Here is a 13,645-nt window from a genome sequence, read left to right as displayed (position 1 = left end):
CATCTAGCTTGACCCCCTGCCACAGATAGGAATGAATGCTGGGTTCACAAGACCCCAGACAGGTGATCATCCAACCTCCTCTTGAATTTGCCCAAGGTAGGGGCGAGGACCACTTCCCTGGGAAGTTGGTTCTAGATTTGGCCACCATAACTGTAAAATATTGCCTTCTGATCTCTAACGTAAACCTATTCTCCATCAGCTTATTACCATTGTTCCTCATCAGTCCAGGTTGTGCTGGGGAAAAAAGGGCTTTATATATTTGCTGTTGATCTCCCCTGATGAGTTTGTAGGCAGTCACCAGGTCCCCCCTCAGCCTCCTCTTGCTGAGGCTGAGCAGGTTCAGGTCCCTCAGTCTCTCCTCACAGGGCCTGTCCTGCTGCCCTCTCACCATGAGAGTGGCCCTCCTCTGAACCCTCTCCTGGCTAGCCACCTCCCTCTTGAAGTGTGGTACCCAGTACTGGATGCAGTACTCCAACTGTGGCCTGACCAAAGTTGCATAGAGGGGAAGTATCACCTCTCTGGACCGGCTTGAGATGCATCTTTTGTTTCTTAACTATATACAATTTATTGAATTACCAACATTTATATATAAAAAACTCTTTAAGATAGATACAATTACAGCTACAGATACAAATATACATATAAAGGTCTATTAGCAAGAGGAAAATCAGCCCTAGGGAGGGCATTCAGGTAGGTACCCATACCTTAGGCCCAGAAGAGGGGTGGATCCCAGGACAGTCAATCCAGCAAGTTTATGCCACAAGTGAGTTAGCTAATAAAGACATCCTTACAGAGACCATTATACAGAATTAATACACCCAACTTTTTATAACACCAACAATAACAATAGATACTGAATAGGAAATGTAACTCTACCAGATATTAGACACACCCTATCTGGGTTCCAACCACTTGGTCCCTCAAATAGGATAGAGTCTTCTCCCCCCAGTCCCACTCACCTCAGAGTCCCTTACCCAGACTACCTCCTCAGCAGGACCTGGGTTCCTGGTAATTCATGGTCCTTCCTCTGCTGGCTGTTGATCTGGCCTCTGGGTCTCCATACCATCCCAGGCCTCCTGGAGCCATTGGCCTTGAGTTGAGGGTTCTTCCCTCTGGGTCCTCTGCCCTGCATTGGGCACCCAGGGAGCTCCTATGGGAATAAGCCCTCACTGGCTCTGGTTCCCCAGCCTCATGCCAGTGGTCTTTCCCCTTCCTGGGCCCTGCTATGGGCACCGGGCTCTTTTAGTTTAATGCTAAGCCAACCTGCAAGGCTCTGGTTATCCAGCCTAGACCCAGGGCTAACTTAAGCAACCTCAAGCTGCTCCCAGGGCCAGCTCTCCATGCACCAACCTGTGCACCATGTAGGGCCTGAGCAGCCTCGAGCTGCTCCCATGGCTGGCTCTCCATGTGCTGATCCACACACTGTCTTCACACACCAGCTGAGCACACTGAGCTTTTATTTACGTGAGAGGCCCCGGCCCTGAAGTCTGCTGGACCTGCAAAGCGCACTCTTCAATCAGGTCCAGGGGCTCCTTGCATACCCCCACCAGTGAGCATGGGTGGAGCAAGCCCCTCCCAGCTGTTACCTGATTGGTGGAAATGTTCCACCAGTCCAAAGTGTCCTTCTCCAAGCCAGGCTTGCCAGACAAAAGCAATGAGCCCACAATACAGAAATGTTTTAATTATTCCCAAACCAAACATTACAAGTCTAAGGCATTCAGAGCAAAGGTTTTACATCAAATAAATCTGAATATGCTAAGATAAGAAACATATAGTTAAGGCACCCAAATAACTTGTTCTGTCTTACACAGTAACTTATTCAGATTTTTTTCAATAACTGAATATTCAGATCTGTAAGGCCTGGTTTGGGAACATTTTCTTTCTTTTCATAATATTTTTCTCAATACATTTCTTGCCACTACCTATATTTGCTTTCCTGGATATTGTATTACAAGATGTTACTTCATGTTTCTCATCAGCAAAATGTATAGTCACGGGTGATATTTTGTCCTCGCTTTGGCATGGCATTTTTATGTTCTGTAATCTTCACTTGAAGTGCATATTTAGTTTCAGCCACCCACAATGCTCCAACAGTACATTTAATCCTATAAATCACAGTATCTATTGCACACAATTTTGTATTTAATTCTCTAATTCTCATTCTATAAAGGTGCCATACAAATTCTCATTTGAGGATTCACACAAATTCTCTGTGTAACATTATGGTTTAAATTACCTTTCCTAAGATGATGTTGTGGACAAATGATAATGATGGCTGAAATGCCAACATATACCATTTATCAACTTTGACAGCAGACCTCTTCAGTGTTTTGCTTCTATTTTTGCATCTGCTATGAATCAGTATTTTCTTCTTTTGGATTTATTTTATCTAAGTAAGAGATCTACTTACTACATTAACAGATCATACTTTAAAACCCATCTGAACAAAGCATATACTAAAAGCAAACCTTTACATTTCTATAGCATACTCCATCCCTAGATTCCAAAGTGCTTTATTTATTCCAAAAGGCGTTAAGGTTAGGGATAGACATTACACATGAACCAGTTTAAGTGATCAGAAACCGGTTTAAACCTGTACCAGAACAGACATTCAGAGCACATAAACCAGTTTCAAAATGGCCAAAATGGGTTGGAGATAAACCTGGTTGAATGTAGCATCAGATTTGGCTCAAACCAGTTTATGCAATGTCTGTCCCAGACCCCTTGCTGGTTTAAGATAAACCAGACTCCCCCAGCATCCTCTCTGGACTGGGCAGGGCTCTCTGCTCCAGAGCCAGGGCTGCCCCTGCCCCTCTGCTCTCTAGCCACAGCAGGGACTGACCCTAGCAGAGATACCACCTAGCATGGCCCTCTTAAAGAAAGTGATCACTGCAGCAGTGATCCCTGGAGCTGGCAGACCCCAGCTGCCGGGAAGGGACAGAGGGAGGGATTAACCTGTCTCCCTGCCCCCTTCACCTTAATTAAGCCATGCTGGGTTGGTTGTCCCACAGGGTGGGAAGGGGGACTCTGTTCCATGCTAGGGGGGATTCTTCCCCCTCCTCCTCCTCCTCCCTTTCCCCTCTACTGCTACAGGGCTGGGAAGGGGAGGGGTGGCTCCATGCAATGATCCCCAGCCCCAGAACAGGGGTGGGAGGGACAGGGGGAGGCTCTGTTCCATGCTAGAGAGAAATCTTCTCCCTCCTCCTCCTCTCCCCAGAGGGACAGCAGGAGCACGGAGCTCAGCTGGGCAGGGTGAGGGTGTGTGGGGTGTGAGGGAAGGTGGAAGGTGTAAGGGCCCCCATGCAGTCCCCCACAGTGTGTAGCCCCTGCTGCCTAGCAGCAGCAGCAGGTGGGGCGGTCAGGGTGCTCATGCCCAGTGCAGGCATGGCTCCAGCCAGCGCTGTGCAGGGGGAGGGAACAGAGCCTGTCTTATCCCCACAGATCTGCTCCCTGAACCTGCAGTGGCCAGGCAGGCTGTGTGGGGCTGCACTCCTCACCCCCAGTGCAGTGCTGGCTGCCTCTATACCCGGGGCTCTGCACTGAGCACCTACAGAGCCACACTCGCGGAGGGGAAGCCCCATGCTGGACTCCATGTGGAAGCAGGGGGCAGGGCTCCCTGCTCTCCCAGGAGAGTGCTAGGGGGCTAGGGAAGCAGCGGGGCTTCTTCCACTGCAAGTGCTGGAGCTGCAGACTCAGGGAGCAGAGCTGTGGGGATAAGGCAGGATCCCTCTGCTCCAATTTCCCTGCACAGAGCTGGCTGGAGTCGTGCCTGCACTGGGTACAAGTGCCCTAACTTCCCCACCTGCTGCTGCTGCCAGGCAATGGGGGTTGCATGCCATGGGGGGAGTGTATGGGGGCCCCTACAATCTGTACCCTCCCTCACACCACCACACCCACATCCTGCCCAGCGGAGCTCCACACTCCCGCTGTCCCTCTGGGGGGAGGAAGAGGAGGGGGAAGAGTTCCCCCCAGCATAAAACAGAGCCTCCCCCTGGGCTGGGTGGGAGGAGTCTGCCCCTTGGGCTAAGCAGCATAACCTGCAAAGACTGAATGGGTTAGACTAACCTGCAAAGACTGAATCAAGTCAGACTCAGGCTATTTGAATGTCTGTCCCTAGCGTAAAAAGTTAACATTTACAATACTCTTGTGTGGTAAAGCAAAATTATCCTTTCCATTTTACAGACTAATAAACTGAGGCACATAAAGGCTATCTTGCTTAGGACACACAGTCATTTGCAAAGCTGGAAATAGAACCCCAACCTTCTGGTTTCCATTCCTGTAGCAATGAAACACTATTAGTCCTCCATATATTTGAAAGTTCTAAATGTTTACTAACTGATAGAAAATGCAAACCAATTTGGGCAGACTCTTCAGTTCCTTTCTTCTGTAAACAAGTGTATCAGTCATGCAAGTTTAGCTAGGGAAATCAGTGAATATACAGTTATTGTAAAGACAACACATTACAAAAACTATACACAAATATTTGAATGACTTTATATAGGATAGTAGAATTCAGATGGAAAATATCATCAGATACAGACCCTTGCAAATATAGGGTTTCTTCCTTTAAATATGGAGTCGCTCCAGTATTAAATCTATATCTATATCTATCTATATTTATAATTATATATAGCACCTTAGTTTACAAATAGATCAGCCAAAAGTGAACTAGTAATGCTGTTTCTCATTTATTTTTTTACCTTTTTAAATTCTACCTCAATAATTCACTATGGATGTATCAACTAGTCACACAGAAATTACTGAAGTTCACAGGAAGACTACAATGGATTTTCATGTTGCAGGATAAAGGACACAGACCTGAAATCCAGATCTTCCTCTTGTATTTTAAACTGTCAAAATTTACAAAAATGACAATCTTAGATGGCAGAAGAGATGGGAGGATCTAACCTATTGTAATGCACCAGATTGATATTGAAAGAATACTCTGTGGGAACATTATGTTTAGTTCAAAGAAAACAAATTCTTTAGTAACATTATTTTTTATATATGGTTACATAAAAATAATGGAGATGAATAAAATTGTATTCATATTATTAAATTGTCCATTTTCCCATATTCAATTCATGTTTTTTTCCATTAAATCAGTGTTTGGTATTGTAATTTGTCTTTAAGCAGTGCTTGCAGAAATAACATTAAAAGTTTTAGTGCAACAAATGAGATTTCCTCTTATTGTGAAGAAGAAAACACTCCCTCTTAGTCACAGTTAGTAGAGAGGGGGAAAAAAGTTACAGGATTGTTTCTACACTGTAGCTACAATTGCCAAATTGGACTGTATTCATATCCATCAAGTATTTAAAGCAAGTTCCTTTCTTAAATATTTTAAAACCTTTCATTTTTATGTAGAATGTTTTTAATAGAGGCAAAATGTGCTAAATATTACTTGTATGATTAGAGTATCTGTAAACTTGAGAAATGCAAAATATTGGCGTTATTTTGGATCATTATTTTGGTTACAATGTTAAGAGAACTTTCTGACTGAATACTGATCAAAATATTTAATTGGGTAGCACGATACCATATTGATTCATCACTCGTTGTAAAAGACTGAATAGATAAAAGCGGCATTTTCTAAAAGTACAGAGCATATTTAGGTAATATGATGGTTGCTTTCTGCATATATATATTGTAATATAAATTAAAACAATGAAATCTATGTTTCAGTTACAAAAGGCAGTTGCCTAAATCTTCTCACTACATAAATAAGAAGTGTTCGCTATACACAAGGGGCCAATTCCACACTGACTTCATTAAAGTGTCAGAGAGCATAATAACCCTTCGTGACTCTAGACTAGCACATAAATCCAACATTTTTAACAAGCAGATTGATGGAATGTAAGAGCCAGCGGTGTCTAAATGAAAATCCCATATGCTATTGCTCAGCTGAACAGAAGAATAGATGGAAGAGGATTAGTTGATTGTGTAGAATCTATTTAAATATTCAGCATAATTAGGCCCTATTCATTTACAAGATACTTAGCATCACCTGCAGTTCAATGTGTATTATGCATCCCTATTTCGCTAGATCCCAAGAAGATGAAACTATTACAGCACTTTTTGTCCTAGTTCAAGTTAGATTCATGTTTTACCTCTGAAGCCCCCCAGTTCCACCACCAGTGTCAACCAAGGTGAGGGATGTGGTGCTCATACAAATAAGTACAGTTTCTTGATAAGCAGCTGTTATTAATGCTTTGAGCTCCATTTCCTAAAACTCATATATCAGATGGATGCAGGGTTTTGAAATTTCAAAACGTTTCCTCTGTAACAAAGTGTACCTAGTTTTTGTTTGAAAAGGAAACCCAGGTCTTTTCATCCAGCTGCTTTTTATTATACTCTTGAGGCCAAATCATAGTCTGGCTCCTAGTCAGCAGCCATCTTGCCTTGTCAACCACTCAGAGGCCCGGTAATACTAAACCAATACACACCAACACAACTAATAAACCCCACTAAGAGCCTAGGAGAGAAAGAAAGAGACCATGTGCTACTTCCACTTGCTACAAGCAAGTAACAACACTTGTGCACAGTTCCTCTGGTCCAGGCTTTCATGGCTTCTGTAAATTGCTTCCCACAGCCATCCATCAACAATAGCTGCTAGGCAACACAGCAGCAAGGAGGCTTTCTGCCCCAGGGGAGAGCAGGTGGAGACAGGAACAGAAAGAACACCAGCAGTGCACAGGGATTAATTTCACTCTTAGGATTACCACACATCTGGGTTTTCCTGGACATGTCCTTTTTTTATGGACTCCTGTCCTCCATCCAGGCAGGTTTTTTACAATGCAAGCAAATGTCTAGAGTTTTGCTCTGCCTCTGCTTTTCCCCAGCACTTCTAGCTTGGCTGCTTGGGGCTGGGGACAACGGGGGAAGATGACTGGCTGTCGGGAGATCATGTGCTCTGTGCGCAGAGCCAGAGCAGCTGCTAGCAGGTGAGAGAGCATATGCGAGTTGTGTGGGCAGCAGGGCTGGGCGGTGGGGGTGCAAGGGACTGCAAATCAGGAGTGAGGGGCACCGGCAGGGCTGGGTGGTGCAGAGGGTTGGGAGTGAGGGGCACCAGCAAGGCTGGGGAGTAGGATACAGTGGGTCAGGAGTGAGAAGCAGCAGCAGGTTGGGGTGGGGGCAGTGGCTTAGGAGTGAGGGGCAGAGGCAGGGCACAAGCATATCACTGTCCCGCCACAATCATATATCCCTTCCCTGTCTCCTCTCCTTCCCCCGTCCCCCACAGGTGTCCTTTTTTTGATACTGGAAATATGGTAACCCTATTCATGGGAACCAACCCATCAAAGAACCAAGAAATCTTCCATTCCTGAGGGCAAACAAAGCCCATAAGAGCTTGGCAATGTCAAGCAATCATAAAAGGCAGGTCAAATACAACAGAGCTTACAGGAGCATCCAAGCTTTAACAAAGAGAAGCCAAAGGATGCAAATTTTATACTGAGTGGGGTGTGTGCTCACTCCTGCCAGTAGATGGATTTTTTATTCTGTGTTTTAAGAGTCAAGGAGGGCATGCCTCTGACTGCCACAAACACTGTTGCTGATCTATTACTGATCTGAACACTTAATGGAACATCCTAGAGTTGTCAGTAGAATGGAAACACCACCCGTACAGAAGAAGACCTACACTACAGTGGTGTTCCAAAGTGTTTCATGCATCATGGAGATTTGCCTTCATTTCAACAGAGACAAATGAATTGCTACAACCTTAAAACTGTCCTCTTATTTTTCCATGTAAACCAAGATTTGTCAACTACAATAAACAGACTGTTGACTTCAAAAGAAAATGTTATGTTAGCATCCACTACAGGAAGGTTGAGGGGGTCCTCTGTCTCATAACTGCCAAAGGACAGGGATCGAGGGAGAATAGTTCAAGGCACTAGGCACTAAATCAATAAGAGTGTCCAGCATTGTAATCAACACCATCTAAGATGTCCCAAAGCAGGGGCGGTCAAGCTATGGCAAACATGTTATAAGTGGTATGGGTAGCATCTCTATAGCATGCAGCAGATCAGGGAGGGAGCAGGGAACACAGCAACAGATAGGACAGGGGGAAGAAAGGAGAGCAGCAAATCAGCCAGGAGAAGGGGACTGAAGTAGCACTCAGGGAGAGTTTAGGCATTACCTTATGGCACACCTGCCATAAAAGTTGGCCCTAACTGTCCTAAAGGAATTTAGTGAAGTTTTTGAAAAATGGCTTACGAAGTTTGAAAAAGTTAAAAAAAAAGTTTGAAAAATGTACAGAAGCCTGCTATTTCATCTGCCACATGATCCACTGTAGCACTGAAGGCTGATCATGTTGCATCAGTCTTTGACTTCTGTCCAAAGACTGATATAGAGAACGATCATCTTATAGAACAAAATGTCCCTGAAGTTATAGGAACAGTGTCATACAAGACCAAGACTCCAGACATCATTTTGGAGACACATCAAGCAAATAATGCATCATCTACAGATATCATACTTCTAGCAGGGCCAGTGCTTTCAAGTTCATCAACTGTTGTTCAAGACTCATCAAATACTCAAGCTGCTGTACTGACTTAAAAAGAGGCAAAACAACTTGGTGCCATCTCCAACCCCCAAATCAGGGCATCCAAGGCTAATCACTATCCAGCCTAAACACTTAAAGGAGCATGTTATCTAAGAGGGTTTATTCACTAGGTGTTATATACGTAAGTGTGTGTATGTGTGTGTGTGTGTGTGTGTGTGTGTGTATGCTTGTGCATACATGTGAATGCATGCAAACATACTTCCATCAGTAGGTAGGACTATTTCTTTGTTGCAGTTGTCTTCTATCGAAGGGTGGTGCTATTCTTGAATGGTATTAAATTAAGCCCTTGGTTCGTACAATAAAGGGAGTAGATATGTTGCTCCCTGTTGCTAGACATCACAAGCTTTCAGCTTCCACCTTCCTGAGAAAAATACCTTTCACCTTCTGTCTGGTCTCCCTGGGACAAAGAAATGCCTGCAAAAGAACTTGGGGGTGTTGAGGAAGAAGCCAGGCAAGCAGAAGACCTATCAAGACAACAAGTCAGGCCATAGGCGATGTGTAAGGGGTGCATGTGGGTGGACATGCACCCCCTGAGATTGTCTGTGAACCTCCTGGAAGCACCAGTCATGAAACCGGACCCCCAGCCCTGTCAGCGATCTGGTTCCTCCACAGATTCAGGAGGCACCAGTCACCCATGAGTCAGGCCAGTAGATGGATGCTTCTGTCCCCCACAGAAAGGAGTCTACAACCACCACCATAGCAGTGGTCTCAATCCTCCCAACCTTGGGAAGGCCTCTTCTACCCAACCTTGGAATGTGCCCCTCCTCCTCTGTTTCTAGGACTCTGTGACAGGGGCAAGCTTTCATGCCCGGTGCAAGCACCAGCCTGCATCCTGTCTATGGGCCAGCCAGCCACCTCACTTTTCTGCCATGCCTTGATATAATAGTATTGGGATGTTAATCAGGCAGGAAGCTGCCCATTTTGAACGCCAGTGCTTAGGTGGATATCCGCAGCTCTGTTCCACCCTTAGACTGTGGCCCAAGCCTCACAGATGGCATCCACCAGTGGTTTACATTGGGTCTTTCATAAAACATACACACAAACAGACAAACAAACACATACTGGGCTCCAAGCCCTCATGCCCCTCACTGGGGCTCCCCACAGCACCCCCTCAGTGCGGCTCCACACTGTCCTTTCACTGGGGCTCACTGGGGTCTGCCACCCCATCTGGCTCAGGTGGCCATAGCCCTGCCTGGCCTTGTGCCCCAGGTGCAATGTATAGTGAGTGCATGGGGGTGCCCATGCACCCCCTGAGAGTGCCAGTACACCCCCTCTCAGACCACATTCCCTATTTAGCCAGTGGGCAGGGGTGCAGGCAGGAGCACCAGTTCCCCCCCTGCAAGTGCTGGCCAGGGAGCAGGACCACCAGCAAATGAAAGTGGAAGTAGCCATGGGAATTGCCAGTGGGATTGGCCGCCTCCCCCCCGGACAGTGGGATTGGCCACTGGGGGGCCCCCCCCCCCGTCGCTGACTGGTGTTGGGGGGTGGGGTACGTGACTTCAGAGGCACCAGACACCCATGCTCTGCCCTGGGGTATTATACCCTGTGAAGTTCAGATGGCCATAGCTGTAGCCGTGCCTGGCCCCCGTTCAGGGTCCCTGCAGCCACAGGACTTACAGGCTCCATATTAGGCAAATCATTGCAGATGAAAATGAAGACTTCTGCTTGCTGCTAGACATCACAAGCTTTCAGCTTCCACCTTCCTGAGAAAAATACCTTCCACCTTCTGTCAAAAACAATATCCAAATAGTATTTAAAATGCAACATAGTAGTTAATCCCATAAATGATCTGCTTGTTTAGGATGCTGAAGTAGTGTGAAGGACACTGTTCCAGGAACTTTATGAGTGATCTTCTACCAGGGGTGACTAATACAAGACAGGGCTGAGACTGAACAAGTTCCTGTTTTTAGCACTTCATTCATCAGTCAAATGCTCCTAGAGTTGTATTTACAAGAGAAATGTCTTTGAGAGGTATGTTGTCTCCTGTCAAATTATTTGACAGTTGTATTGAGTGTGGCTTGTCAGCTTCTACCTGTTTTCTATCTGTCCATGTCCTCTTCCTTCTCTAGCACTCCCTCAGACAGTCCTTCCACTGCAGTCCTAGAGGTCTCTTTCAGCACTGAATCAATTAAGTCTTTGTGGCAGAAGATACTTCAAAGCCTTGCTACCTCCTCCTGTAGCATTCTTGCCTACTTCCAGAAGGACACCACCTGGCTGTCACACTTCCCCACCTGGCTGTCACTGGAAGGAACCTGCAAACCGCCATCTCCACAATGCCAAACCAGGGTGGAAGTCTCAACAGTGAGCAGTCCTACCTGGATGAACACCTCGCAGGTGCAAGCAGAAGAAGAGCTAGTAGTGATAGTGGACCTAGCATTGCAACATCCTCCAGCCATTTCTCTGGGACTCTTAATCCACTGCCTCTCTCTTCTTGCTCCTCTTTCCAAGCAGACCTTCCATTTTCATCATCTTGGGTGCCAGACTTCAGCCAGAAATATTACTTGCATGGCTTTCTAAGGTGAAGACAGATGAGCAAGCCCTCCCTCTCTCCCACACTTCCCTACAGACCACCAGTACTGCGAGACTAGAGGCAGAGACATCCAGATTCCAGCTGCCTATCCTGAGGCGTGGAGAAAAAGATTCCTTATATGGTCCTCAGATTCTGAAAACTGCTAAGGGTGGCTCAGTGAATCGGAGAGAACATTTGCTGGAGGAGTAGTGGAACACTGTGGGACATGGAAAACTGAGCAATCTTCTGTCATGTTCTGGGAAGCCTGGAAGCACTACAAAATGGAGCGATCCGAAGAATCTGCTGTTTTGTCTAGGGTCATGAGTGCTTCAATCATTTTTAGTGTTCTGAGAGGCCATGTACATTAGTCCACATGTTTTTTTAAGAGTTTCAAATGTGTTTGAAAAGCTCAGAAATTCTGAGGGTGATATCTCTTATTTGACCAACCATGAAGAGCCCCAAAAGTTACATCTCTCCAGAGGATGAGTCTTATCCCAATATGGATTTTTTTAATTCTCAAAAATTTAAAGAAAAACAATTTCCCACTTAGATCTATTTAGAAGTATAATCTAAGTGAAATAAAATAAGTCACTTAAAGCCAGCTACCAGTATTCCCAATCTAGTTGGGGTGAAATCTTCTCTAGTTACTAATTCTTTTACTTAAGCACCAATAATTTGGTAGAAATCATCTCAAATTATTTAACAGGTAGTTTTTACTTAGACTTACCATCAATCTAAAAAGTTTTTTTTAATTAGTATAATACTCAAGTAATAACTATACTCTTTACAGACAGAAGCAGACTGTGGACAGAATAATATGCATGCCAGTGTCTAAGGAAATATCTTCAATGCATCCATGCTGGGGCCAAGCCCATGGCTGTGAAAAACAACATACCCACCTTGTTCTACCCTGTGGGTACATCTACATGTGCCAGTTTAAGGCACTTTTGCAAAATTTGAAGTGTATTAAGGACATGTGTCTATACGTGTGTGCCCTTAATTTCACCTTTAAAATGGTGGTTTTAGGCTATTTATGGTATTTTTAGTGAATAGCTAACATGCATTAACACACATGTAGACACATTAAGGTGCATTAACGCTGTATATAGACTGACTTCAGACTAACTTTAGTCCCATGTCAGTCTACACACATAGCATTAATGTGCTTTAATCCATGCACATGTAGATGCAATCCTAAACTGCCTTAATGCCCTGTTGGACCTGGTTCTCACCACAGGCAACGACCTGGTAAGGGGCCTCCAGGTCCTTGACCACCTTGGTGATAGCGATCATTGCTTGCTGGAATTCACCATCCAGCACAGGGTGTCAAGGTCCAGCAGCAAGGTGGTAGACCTAGGCTTCAAGAGCACCAACTTCAACAAGTTGAGGAGATTAGTGGGAGAGGCGCTGAGGTTCTCAAGGGCAGGGGAACTCAGTGCCCAAGATGAGTGGTCATTCCTTAAGGAGACGATACTCAGGGCCCAAGGGGTGACCATCCCAACAAAAAGCAAGGGGGGCAAGAGTGCCTGAAAGCCCTCCTGGCTCACCAAAGGTGTATGGGAATGCCTGATTGCCAAAAAGGTGGCGTACACCCGGTGGAAGCGGGGGCACTATCTCCAAAGAGTAGTATACCTCTTCTGCTCAGGCCTGTAGGGGGGCTGTCAGGAAAGCTAAGGCGGACATAGAGCTAGAACTAGCATCCAAAATCAAAGATAACAAAAAGTTCTTTTTCAAATATATAGGGAGGATGAAGAAAACACCAGGAAATGTGGGGCCCTTGCAAGATCCTCTGGGCAATCGGGTGGTTGCGCCAGAGGAGAAAGCAGACCTCTTTAACCAATTCTTCACCTCCGTTTTCTTGACCAGGGACTGGGACTTCCCCACCGTGATGCAAGACGGACTCAAGGGGAATGCCTCCAGACCTCAGGTTGGGGAGGACCGGGTTAGAGAGCTTCTAGAGGGGCTGGACATGTTCAAATCTGTGGGTTCAGATGCTCTGCACCTCAGAGTGTTGAGGGAGCTAGCAGGTGTTATTGCAGGGCCTTTGGCATGGCTTTACGAGTACTCATGGTGCTTGGGCCAGGTGCCAGATGATTGGAAGATAGCCAACGTAGTCTCCATCTTTAAAAAAGGGAGGAAGGAGGACCCGGGCAACTATAGGCCCATCAGTCTTACCTCAATGCTAGGGAAACTCTTTGAGAAGATCATCATGGAGCACATCTGCAATGTGCCAGCCTCAGAGATGATGCTCAAGGGCAACCAGCACAGTTTCATTAGGGGCAGTTCTTGTCAGACCAACCTGATTGCCTTTTATGATCAGGTCACAAAAGACTTGGATGCAGGTGTTGCCATGGATGTAGTCTTTCTGGACTTCAGCAAGGCCTTTGACACCGTCTCCCACCCCATCCTCATTAAAAAACTAGGTGACTGTGGCAATTGATGCCTACACAGTCAGATGGATTGCAGATTGGCTGAAGGGTTGCACTCAGAGGGCGGTGGTGGACAGGTCATATTCAACCTGGGGAGAAGTGGGCAGCGGAGTCCCCCAGGGCTTGGTCCTTGGGCCCACGCTGTTCAAT

The sequence above is a fragment of the Crocodylus porosus genome, unplaced genomic scaffold (genome assembly GCF_001723895.1).
Source record: "Crocodylus porosus isolate Cpor-Errol unplaced genomic scaffold, CroPor_comp1, whole genome shotgun sequence".
NCBI classification, from domain to species: Eukaryota; Metazoa; Chordata; order Crocodylia; family Crocodylidae; genus Crocodylus; species Crocodylus porosus.
The sequence above is the reverse complement of the archived record's forward strand: the minus strand, read 5'-3'. Positions refer to the sequence as shown.